Source organism: Vipera berus (assembly GCF_964194415.1).
Source record: "Vipera berus genome assembly, chromosome: 12".
Taxonomy (NCBI): domain Eukaryota; kingdom Metazoa; phylum Chordata; class Lepidosauria; order Squamata; family Viperidae; genus Vipera; species Vipera berus.
The window spans coordinates 2,577,051-2,589,481 of record NC_138215.1 but is presented as its reverse complement, the minus strand read 5'-3'; the positions used below and the strand labels follow the sequence as shown (position 1 = coordinate 2,589,481).

General features: G+C 43.9%; 1 protein-coding gene across 1 annotated transcript in view; it reads right to left on the bottom strand.

Annotated features, from left to right (window-relative positions):
• The window catches only part of SPESP1 (sperm equatorial segment protein 1), a 34,143-nt gene extending 27,196 nt beyond the window's left edge, over nucleotides 1-6,947 (bottom strand). The window contains exon 1 of the mRNA XM_081337236.1: nucleotides 6,297-6,947. The gene's annotated coding sequence lies outside the window, so the exon portion shown is untranslated. The remainder of the gene's footprint in view (nucleotides 1-6,296) is intronic.
• Between the last annotated feature and the right edge of the window lie 5,484 nt (nucleotides 6,948-12,431).

The following is a 12,431-nucleotide window of genomic DNA, read 5'->3' as shown; positions in this document are numbered from 1 at the left end:
CCTACTACTTCAGTGACTCCATCCAGCCACCTCATTCTCTGTCGTCCCCTTCTTCTATTGCCCTCAATCTTTCCCAGCATTAGGCTCTTCTCCAGTGAGTCCTTCCTCCTCATTAGGTGGCCAAAGTATTTGAGTTTTAGCTTCAGGATCTGGTCTTCTAAAGAGCAGTCAGGGTTGATCTCCTCTAGGACTGACCGGTTTGATCGCCTTGCAGTCCAAGGGACTCGCAGGAGTCTTCTCCAGCACCAGAGTTCAAAGGCCTCAATTCTTTTGCGCTCAGCCTTTCTTATGGTCCAACTTTCACTGCCATACATTGCAACTGGGAAGACCATAGCCTTGACTATACGCACTTTTGTTGACAGGATGATGTCTCTGCTTTTTAGTGTGCTGTCTAGATTTGCCATGGCTTTCCTCCCTAGGAGCAAGCGTCTTTTAATTCGTCTTTTAATTTCTTGACTACAGTCCCCATCTGCAGTGATCTTGGAGCCCAGGAAAATAAAATCTGTCACTACCTCCATTTCTTCCCCATCTATTTGCCAGGAATTAAGAGGGCCGGATGCCATGATCTTAGTTTTCTTAATGTTTAGTTTCAACCCAACTTTTGCACTCTCCTTCTTCACTCGCAACAAGAGACTCTTCAGTTCCTCTTCACTTTCTGCCATTAGATCCCTTGTTTCTAAATGCTTACAAATCTGCCATTTATCTTTTCCAGGATTTCCCCAGGTGTCGGTGTGAAAATGATTGGCCTATAATTTCCTAGATCCACCCCCCCTTTTTTTTTGTAGATTAGAACCGTAGCTCGTTTCCAGTCTTCCTGTAGTTTCCCTGAGAGATGAGATTTGAAAGATCACATTCACTGCCTCTGAAATTACATCTGCCAGCTCCTTCAGAACCCTGGGGTATAAACCCATCTGGCCCAGGTGATTTGTACTTGTCCAGGCTAGATAGGTATTCTCTTGCCTACCTTTCTATCTCCCTTGGTGCTGCTTTTGATAGGTTGGCTGTTTCTTCCTCTTGCAAAAAACAGATGCAAAGAAGGAATTAAGCAGTTCCACTTCTTCCCTGCTCCCTGTAATATTCTTCAGATTACAGCTAACCACCTAAGAAAGTAGAACTCTTGAAACAGGAATTGTCTCAAAGGACACTTTTATTAGGGGTTAGTGACAGTAGGGAAGTCAAGGCAAGATCTGGGGAAAAGCCCGCTGAAACAGTATAGTTAAGCAAGTAATATTCCTCCTTCCACCAAAGTCATAATGTCCATTTGAAATCCAGCCAATCCACAGGTGGTCTGCTGAGTGGTTAACTGGCACAGTTGTCTCTCATCTCAAGGTCTTCTCCAGTTTCGTTTCTTTGCAACTGTCTCCCTGATAAAGGGAGACACATTCCTATCTCAAGGGGATGGAGGGAGGAGGGAAATATAGAAAAGTGAAAGTTATCCCAAGCACATGCAAGCTGAGGGAAGAGAGGAGCGTTTTGGGGTCCTGACATACATCCCCCCCTAGAATGGGAAGAATGGGAAATGCACCTGGAAAACAAAAAGGGGAAGGGAAACAATGTAACAAGTCAATGGGGTTTGTCTGGGTAGTTGGAGTGGAAACATAGGGGCTTGAATATGTTTCTTATACACCCATTCATTTTGTCCAGAAGGGAGATTCTTCCAAGCAACTAAATACTGAGTCGCCCCATGGTGTATACAAGAGTCCAAAATGTCTCTAATTTCAAAGTGTTGTTTACCCACAACCATAATACGAGTAGGCACTGGGGGTACAGGAGGTCTGAGATTGCAAGTAATCTCTGGTTTTAGTAAACTGTAATGGAAAACGAAGGATTTTACGTAGATTCTTAGGTAAATCAAGTTCAAATCTGTTCTGGGCCCAGTGCTCTTCAATATCTTCATTAATGATTTGGATGAGGGGATAGATGGGGAACTCATCAAATTTGCAGACGACACCAAGCTGGCAGGAATAGCCAATACTCCAGAAAATAGGCTTAAGATACAGAAGGATCTGGACAGACTCGAACACTGGGCGCTATCTAACAAAATGAAATTCAATGGTGAAAAAAGTAAGGTTCTACATTTAGGCAGGAAAAATCAAATGCATAGGTATAGTATAGGTGGTACCTTGCTCAATAGTAGTAACTGTGAGAGGGATCTCGGAGTCTTAGTAGACAATCACTTCAATATGAGCCAGCAGTGCGCTGCAGCTGCCAAAAAAGCCAACACAGTGCTAGGCTGCATTAACAGAGGGATAGAATCAAGATCAAGTGAAGTACTAATACCACTTTACAATGCTTTGGTAAGGCCACACCTGGAATACTGCATCCAGTTTTGGTCACCACGATGTAAAAACGATGTCGAGACTCTAGAAAGGGTGCAGAGAAGAGCAACAAAGATGATTGGAGGATTGGAGGCTAAAACATATAGGGAACGGTTGCTGGAATTGGGTATGTGTAGTTTAATGAAGAGATGGGTGAGGGGTGACATGATAGCAGTGTTCCAATATCTCAGGGGCTACCACAAAGAAGAGGGAGTCAAGCTATTCTCCAAAGCACCTGAAAGCAGGACAAGAAGCAACGGATGGAAACTAGTCAAGGAGAGAAGCAACCTAGAACTAAGGAGAAACTTCCTGACAGTTAGAACAATTAACCAGTGGAACAACCTGCCTCCAGAAGCTGTGAATGCTCCAACACTAGAAATTTTTAAGAAGAGACTGGACAGCCATTTGCCTGAAATGTTATAGGGTTTCCTGCCTGAGCAGGGGGTTGGACTAGATGACCTCCAAGGTCCCTTCCAACTTTTTTATTATTATTATTATTATTGTTGTTGTTGTTGTTGTTGTTATTATTATTAACAGTCACAGGATTGATGATGCATTTCACATGAAAAGGTCCTATAAATTTAGGTCCTAATTTCTTCAAAGATTGCAATGATTGTAGGTACTTTGTGGAAAGGAAAACGCGATCTCCCTCCTGATATGGTTTCTGCTCCAACCTACGTTTATCGGCTTGAGTTTTGTAGGCTTCCCTGGCTTCCTCCAAGGTTTTCCTAAACACTGGCCAGGTGTTTTGCAATTGTTTGATCCACTCTTTCAAAGAGGGGATTTCAGGTTCTTTAGTGGGGAGTTCAGGCATTGCAACAAAAGTTTGTCCATTTGCTACCTGAAAAGAGGTAAACCCGGTACTGGAGTGTACAGCATTATTGTAAGCAACTTCAGCAAAAGGTAGCAGGTGAGTCCAATTATCTTGTTGATAATAAAACATCTCAGGTACTGCTCTAGAACTGAGTTAAGTCTCTCTGTCCACCCATTTGTCTATGGATGATGGGAAGGTGATAGTCCTTGACTAGAACCCATCAAATCCAGAAAAGCTTTCCAGAACTTAGAAGTGAACTGAACTTCCCGGTCAGATTATACGTTGTGGAGCCCCATGGAATCGATGTATGTTTAGGACAAAGAGTTTAGCTAAAGTTTTGGCAGTAGGAATCGTGGGGCATGGATTGAAATGAACTTGTCTGGAGAACAACTAAATTACAGTGTTTCCAGCACTTTCAGGCAGCTCCACAATGCAATCCATGGAACTCTCTCTCCAGGGTGCTGACAGACTAGCGACCAGATGCAACAATCCTGGGGATTTCCCTTGTCATCTTTTAGTTGCAGCACAAGTAGGGCAACTGGCTACATATCTTTCTATATCCTTTTTTAATGCAGACCACCAGAATTGTGTCTTAATGAGATGTAAAACCTTTACAAAACCAAAATGTCCAGTGTATTTTGAATCATGACTAGCTTGCATTATCTTAATTCTCAATGTTGCTGGAACATATAGTTTCTCCCCAATCCATGCCAATCCATCTTTCATTGCACACAGATTGTGATTGAGATACCACTTATCAGTTTCTAAGGCTGTTTTAAATTCCTGTAAGTCTTTTTAGCTGGATCTAGTGGTTTAGATTGGGCCCTGGTGATTACAGGAGCTGCTAATTGGTGGGGTTGCAAAAACGGTTTGGCCACCTCTGCTTTCTTGCTGTTGTATTGTGGTAGTCTGGATAAGGCATCAGCCAAAAGGTTTTTTTCTCCCAGGGAGGTAATGAATAGTAAAGTTAAAATGGTGAAAATGCTGGGACCATCGTGCTTGCTTAGGGGAGTTTCCTGGGAGTTTTCATAGCCTCTAGATTCTTAATTATCAGTCCACATCTGGAATGGTATTTTATTTCCTTCCAGGATATGTCTCCAAGTCAGTAAAGCCCATCGTACTGCATAGGCTTCTTTCTCCCAAGCTGCCCACCTTTGTTCAGTCTCTTGAGAGCTTTCTCCAGGTATAAGCACAGGGTTTTAATTGTCCATCTTCATTTCTCTGTAATAATACTGCTCCCACAGCAACATCACTGGCATCAGCCTGAATTATAAAAGGTTGGTCTGGGTCCAGATGTTTTAAAACTGGCTCCATAGAAAAGTCTTTTTAGCTTTTCAAATGCTGCTTGGCATCCTTCTGTTCATTTCAACGGTTGACTGGGTTTAGGCTTATCTCCCTCTCTTGTTTTCAATAGGTTTGTGATTGGTAGGGCAATTTGTGCAAAAAATGGGGAGCCCATTCTAAGACGGCCCTTACTTTCTCTGGGTCCATCTCAGTTCCTTTACTTGATATGCAATAACCCAAGTAGTCTATGTGATCTTTGTGGAATTCACACTTTGACAGTTTGGCGTACAATTTAGCATAGTTTTTTCAACACTGCTGACCATTTGATGTGTTCATCTTTGTTTTCAGTATAAATAAGGATATCATCAAGGTAAACTAACACCCCCCCTTGTACAGGTGATCATGTAGGACTTCCTTGATCAGCTGCATGAATACTGCAGGGGCCCCTTGTAACCCAAAAGGGAGAACTTTAAACTGGTAGCAACCCAATGGGCAATTGAAAAGAGTTTTCCACTCATCGCCTCTCTTTATTCTTATGCGGTAATAAGCCTCTCTCAAATCTAGTTTTTTGGAAAAAAGTCCTTTCGATAGGTGCGCTAGCAAGTCTTTCATTAAAGGTAATGGATACACACAGTGTTCAGGGCCCTATAATCAATGCAGAGACAAAGAGAGCCATCTTTCTTTCCTCTGAATAAAACAGGAGCTGCTACCTGGGGTTTCGCTAGTTCAATAGAACCCCACTCTAAGTTCTTTTTGATAAATTTTTCCAGTTCTTTTAGCTCCCTGGGAGACATCGAATACATTTTTGGTTTTGGTAATTTTGCCCCTGGAATGATCTCAATAGCACAGTCAGTGAGGGGGAGTTCATCAGTGAGGGGGAGTTCATCCGCCCTCTGCTCTCTGAATGCTTCAGCCAAATCTCTGTATTTCATTGGAAGGCTTTGCAAGTCTGACGCACTGAGGGCGGAGGCAAACTCACACCGTAATCCACATCTCCTGCCCGTTTCTTTACAGGTGGGCAGGGTTAGGGTTAGGAGACGCAGGCTCTGGATTTTTTCTTTGCCTTCTTTTTCCCTCCTCCTCGGGTCCCACAAGATGGCGGCGCGTTCACACGCAGCGGCTCTGAGCTCCCGGTACTGGTGTGTGGTGATTGGATTAATATGCGTATGGATGAATGTGCACAGTGTAGCGCAAGGGGCTAAAATAGCCTACTCACGTATAGAGCTGTTAAACATCGGGCTTGCAAGGCAATCTGAAATTACTAGTGATTTTCAGCAGTCACAAAACATACCGAACTGCATAGCGAGGCCTCCAGGATCTCCATGGATTGTCTTCGGGCTGGGGAGGAGACGACGTAAGCGAAAGAGAAAGGAGCGAAAGCAGGGCAGGGCTGGGACTCTGACTTGACTTCGAAGGCAGCCTTTTAGACCAACATTGCCGAGCCTTTTTCTGAGCAATGCCAGATCCCTCGTCCATAAAATTGACGAATTACAGCTGCAGTTAGCAGAAAGCAGGCTTCTCCGGGAATGTTGTGTGATAGTTGTCACGGAGACTTGGCTGCATTCAGAGATACCGAATGAAGCTGTGGAGTTGATAGGCCAAGTTTTTCACCACTCTGACCGAGATAAACGCTCCGGGAAGGGTAAAGGAGGAGGACTGTGTGTGTATATATACACTGTGAATGGTGTGTTAACAGCAGATTGGTATACACGTATTGCTCCCCAGATGTGGAACTGATGACTGTTATATGTAGGCCTTTCTATCTGCCTAGAGAAATTACTGTGGTAATTACTATAGCTGTTTATGTTCCACCTGATGCCAATGTCAACATGGCACTTTCTAAGCTGTATGACGTCATCACCAGGCAGCAGCAAACTCACCCAGAGGGCGCTCTTGTCGTGGCTGGGGACTTCAATCAAGCTTGTCTGAAGACAGTTCTCCCTAAGTTTGTACAGTATGTGCAAGTTTCCACCAGAGGGATGAACACTTTGGACCATGTGTATTCCAATCTGAAACAGGCATACAGAGCTTTCCCTCTTCCCCACCTGGGTACATCTGACCATCTTTCACTCCTGTTGTGCCCAAAGTATGTTCCTCTCAGGAAAAGGACTCAGGCAGTCACAAAAAGGGTCAGAACCTGGCCAGTGGGTGCTCTCAGTGAGTTGCAGGACTGCTTTGAAACCACTGACTGGAGTGTATTTGAAGAACAAGATCTAAATTCATATACAGATGCCGTACTCTCTTATATTAGAACATGCACTGATAGTGTAACAACGGATAAGTGCATTAGAGTTTACGGGAACTGTAAACCCTGGATGACTGCAGAGATACGAACACTCCTGAGAGCCCGGGATTCTGCCTTTAAGGCAGGGGACAGGGATAGATACAGAGAGGCCAGGGCAAATCTCAGAAGAGGCATTAGGATGGCAAAACAACAATACAAACAAAAGGTGGAGAACCATTTAGCGAACAACGATCCGAGGCAAGTATGGCAGGGACTGCAGCACTTAACCAACTATAAGGGCAGCACAAGGAGCATGGTGAACACTGATGCCTCGTTGGCTGCGGAGCTGAATATCTTCTTCGCCCGCTACGAGGTTAAAAGACCAGACCCCGTAGCCTTTGCTGGCCGGCCTTCTGACTCTCAGCCACTCACCCTGTGTGAACACCAAGTGAGAGCTGTATTGAAGGCTGTGAATCCCAGCAAAGCTGCAGGCCCAGATGGGGTGCTGGGGATAGTGGTCAGGAATTGTGCCGATCAATTAGCAGCGGTCCTGACAAGGATTTTTAACATCTCCTTGCAAACGGCATGTGTACCATCGTGCTTGAAAGCAGCTACCATTGTCCCAGTCCCCAAGAAAACTGCAGTTGAATGCCTGAATGACTACAGACCTATTTCATTAACATCTGTAGTCATGAAATGCTTCGAAAGATTGGTTCTCCAACATCTTAGGACATGCCTCCCACTGGACTTTGATAAACATCAATTTGCCTACAGGGGAAATAGGTCGACAGACGATGCCATAGCTACTGCTTTACACTCTGTAGCAAGTCATCTCGAGAAACCTGGAAGTTACGTCAGGATGCTTTTTGTTGACTACAGCTCGGCTTTCAACACCATTTTGCCGAACATTCTCGTCGAGAAGCTGACTGACTTGAAATTCTTCCCCGCCATCTGCGATTGGATTCAAGACTTTCTTAGGGATTGGTTACAAACAGTGAGGGTCGGGTCTGCTTTGTCCACCCCCCTGAAGCTTTGCACCGGCACGCCACAGGGCTGTGTGCTTAGCCCCTACCTGTACTCTTTATACACTTATGATTGTGTATCATCCAACCCATCCACTGCGATAATCAAGTTCGCAGATGATACAACTGTGGTGGGTCTTATTACAGGTGGGGATGAGACAGCATATAGGGCGGAGGTACAAAAACTATCCATATGGTGTAGTAACAACAACTTGCACCTAAACATCAGCAAGACAAAAGAGATGGTGCTAGACTTCCGGAGAAAAAAGGAGGAACCTGCCCCACTTTACATCAGGGAGGACTGTGTAGAGAGAGTTTCCTCCTTTAAATTTCTGGGAGTCTACCTCTGTGAAGATCTGACCTGGAAAGTTAACACAACTCAGGTGGCTAGAAAGGCCCAACAGAGGCTTCACTTTCTTAGGGTCTTGCAGAAGAACAGGGTAGAACAACAGCTAATGACCCTCTTTTACCGGTCTACTATAGAGAGCGTCCTCTCGTATGGTATTGTGGTTTGGTATGCTGGTCTGACAGCCGCGGACAGGAAAGTATTACAGAGGGTAGTGAGCACAGCACAAGACATTGTGGGCTGTTCCCTGACACCACTGGATGACATCGCCAGGGCTCGTTGCCTTGGAAGAGTGAGGAAGATTCTCAGGGATGACTCACACCCTGGACGGTATCTCTTTACTCTCCTACCATCCGGTAGGAGATATAGGAACATAGCCAGCCGTACCAACAGGCTGAAAAATAGCTTTTATCCGTGGGCTTTAGCCTTTTAAATGGGACATAATCTTATGCAGAATTGACTTGGGAGGCCGGTGTGTGTAGTTGGTTCACATGGTGTGGTAGGATGGAGGGGGGAGAGAGCATGGGGGGAGGCTCAGCTAATCTCAATGTACACATGTTGTACTTTGACAATAAAGGTTTATTATTCATCCAGGTAACTTTGGGGGGGGAGGTTTCCCTCCCATCCTTCCTTCTTACCGACCCCGAGTGACCATCTGGCTTGGTCATCTTCGCCAGAAGGTCCAGCTTCTTCCAGGTCCGTGGAGAAGCTTTCATTGGCTTTTAGGCAGAGGAGATCTTCGGACCATTTCTCTGCCTGGAACTCTTCCATGTAGAAATCAGTTGTGACTCCTCCATTAGGGCAGCAGCTTCTCTGGATTGAGTACTATGCAGATCTCGCCTTACGTTAAGGTCCCACCTCAGCTAACCATCCAAGAAAGCAGAACTCTTGAAACAGGCAGTCTCAAAAGGACACTTTTATTAGGGGTTAGTGACAGCAGGGAAGTCAAGGCGAGATTTGGGGAAAAGCTCGCCCAAAACAGTATAGTTAAGCAAGTAATATTCCTCCTCCCACCAAACTCATAGCGTCCATTTGAAATCCAGCCAATCCACAGGTGGCACGATGTGTGGGTAACTGGCACAGCTGGCACACATCTCAAGGTCTTCTCCAGTTTTGTTTCCCTGCAACTGTCTCCCTGATAAAGGGAGACACATTCCCATCTCAAGGGGATGGAGGGAGGAGGGAAATATAGAAAGTGAAAGTTATCCGAAGCACAAGCAAGCTCCCCTTCCCCTCAACAATATTGACCGAGGGAAGAGAGGAGGGTTTTGGGGTCCTAACATCTATTCCCATTAGTGGACTTGTTTCCTTGCCTTTCTTCCTGTTTTATGTATTGAAACTTTTTAAAATTATTTTTGCACTAGTTACCTGTCTTAGCTCATTCTGGGCCTTAGTTTTTCTGACTCCCTCATTGCAGATTCAGGCTGTTTGCTCATATTCTGTTTTAGTTATATGCCCCTCTTTGCATTTTTTGTATGTGTCCTTTCTCTGCCCCCAGGTTTGCCAGAGAGCTCTTTTGCAACCATGCTGGTCTTGTCTGGTGTTTTTTGTTTTGGTGTGCTGAGTCACCTTTGGACAGACAAGGAGGCAGAGGTTCACACATTGGTTAAGGGGGAGAGGGCTAAGCAAACCCAAAAAGGCCTTAGAAAGGTGTGCAAGGTGAACGTGCGGAAGAGGCGTGTTCAACAGCAGAAGAGACTGGGGATCCCCACAAAGATGGGAGCCTCAGTTTTATACTGAAGAGTTCCCTCCTCCCAAACAGAATATAGAATAGCATATATATTCTATATTTCGTCCTCCTAAATGGATTTCCCTAAAGAAATAAACTTGGTTGTGAGAGATAGTACTTATGAGATATTAAGATTGAGGTCTCCATTCCTGTTGATCAGTGCCAGTTTTTTTTAAATGCCCTGGCTTTCGGTGTACAGGTAATCCTCAACATGACAATTGAGCCCAAAATTTCTGTAAAGTCAGACATTTGTTAAGTTTTGCCCCATTTTATGACCTTTCTTGCCTCAGTTGTTACTGCAGTTGATAACTTAGTAACCTGATTGTTGAGTGAATATGGCTTCCCCATTGTCTTTGCTTGCTGGAAGTTTGCAAGAAGTGATCACATGAACCTGGGACAGCAATGATCATAAATATGAATTTTGATCACATGATCATGGGGATGCTTCAAAGGTCATAAATGAAAAACAGTCTCACTTTTTTCAGTGCTGTTGTAACTTTGAACGGTCAGGAAATGAACTGTTGTAAGTCAAGGACTATCTTGCACATGGCTCTGAGCCATTGGGAGTAAAGCAGCACAGAATCTTAGCAATACACAAATAACTTAGCAACTTAGCAGATGGAAAACAGGCCCTACCTAGAGTCTGTTAGGGGCATTCCAATAAGAAATGAGAAATACAATGGTTTTGAATTCTAAGAAATACTTCTGCAGGCTTACAAAATTCTGCTGAAAAGCTTCAAATCAAAATATTATTGAGATCCAAAGTTCTCCCCTGAAAGGAGAAAAATAGAGGCAAAATCTTTTTTAAAAAGGCGCAGACCTGGATACAGTATTTGTGTGTGTATCCCCAGTATAATTTTAGTCCTTCCTATCAATTGTATGGCTATTCACATACTGTAAACAACATATACAGGTATTCCCCGACTTACGAATTCATTTAGTGACCATTCCAATTTCCAACAGCACTGAAAAAAGTGACTTATGACCATATTTCACACTTAATGACCGTTGCAGCATCCCCAGGGCCATGTCATTTTATATTTGGATGCTCCACAACTGATTCATATTTATGACGGCTGCCGTGTCCCCGGGCCACGTGATCCCCTTTTGTGACTTTCTGACAAGCAATGTCAAAGCCAGATTCAGTTAACAATCGTGTTAGTAACTTATCAACTGCAGTGATTCACTTAACAACCATGGCAAGAAAGGTTGTAAAATGGGACAAGGTTACCTAACTTCTCATTTAAGCAACAGAAATGTTGGGTTCAATTGTGCTTATAAGTTGAGGACTACCTATATTCATCATTTACCATCTTTAACGCTCCCCTTTTCTTAAACTACTAGCTTTTCCTTAAGTTTAAATAAAATAAATGGTTTTAGTAAACAACAGAAATACCTATATTTCTTAAGCTGTTTCCTTTAGAAAGAAAGTATTCTATTCCTGTTTACCCTCTGGCATCTGAATTACAAAAAAAGCAGTCTCATTTTCTTCTCAGAGGAAAGCAAGACAAGGAGTCCACCTTTATCTCTTTGGAACTTAAGGATATTCGTGCAGTACAGCCTAGAATTGAAGGACCCGTTCGGACTAGAGAGAAAGAATGTAGACTTTTTGTCACTTTCTTATCTAATCACTGGGCACGGTTAGCAATTCTTACAGTAGCAGTAGAGACAGGCAACTTTTCATGTAGCACACCAAGAACAGTTTCTGGAACTGGTGAAATGCTCAGGGGCTGCCACAGAAAAGAGGGGGTCAAGCTATTCTCCAAAGCCCCTGAAGGCAGGAGAAGAACCAATGGATGGAAACTGATGAAGGAGAGAAGCAACCTAGAACTAAGGAGAAACTTCCTGACAGTGAGAACAACTAACCAGTGGAACAACCTGCCTCCAGAAGTTGTGGGTGCTCCATCCCTGGAGGTTTTTAAGAAGAGACTGGCCAGCCACTTGTCTGAAATGGTATAGGGTTTCCTGCCTGAGCAGCGGGTTGGACTAGAAGACCTCCAAGGTCCCTTCCAACTCTATTATTCTTATTGTTACTGCTTTTCACAACCCTGGGATCTCATTCAGTCTTTGAAAATGCAAAACAATCTTAAGGATTCTCAAATGGTTCATATTCTCTACCCCTGATCTGCTTACATAGAAACATCCAGCTGGCTGACTGCAAAATACTCAGTAGGGTCAGACCTAATTAACATTTGGATGGAGATCACAAAAAATGCCAGAACAACAGGGTAGAATGAGAAGCCTCAATTACGTGTGGGAAGAAGGCTCAGAGACAAAGTACATAGACACGTCAAATCAATTAGAATGAGCTGGAACAACCCCCCCCCAAGCAGGAGACCCTGTACCATTTCAGACAAGTGGTTGTCCAGTCTCTTCTTAAAAGCCTGTGAAAACACTGAGAATTGTGCCTTGAGGGAGTATTTTTGCCTTCATATATGCAGTTATTGGAAGTACTTTGTGCTCTCATATTTATTCTCCAGAAAAGAATCCAGCAGCCCCACCCAGCTCTTGCCAGATCTGCCCCACTGTCCTGCCGGAGAAGAGAAAAGCTGGAAGTCACACTATAAAACTACTCCTATAACAGTTGTACCTAATGCAGAATCAAAGTCTGCAACAGTAGTTAGCCTTATTAGCAAAGATTAATAGCAACGTGCACTTCACTTTCCAGAACAATTGAGCTAACCAGAAAGGTTA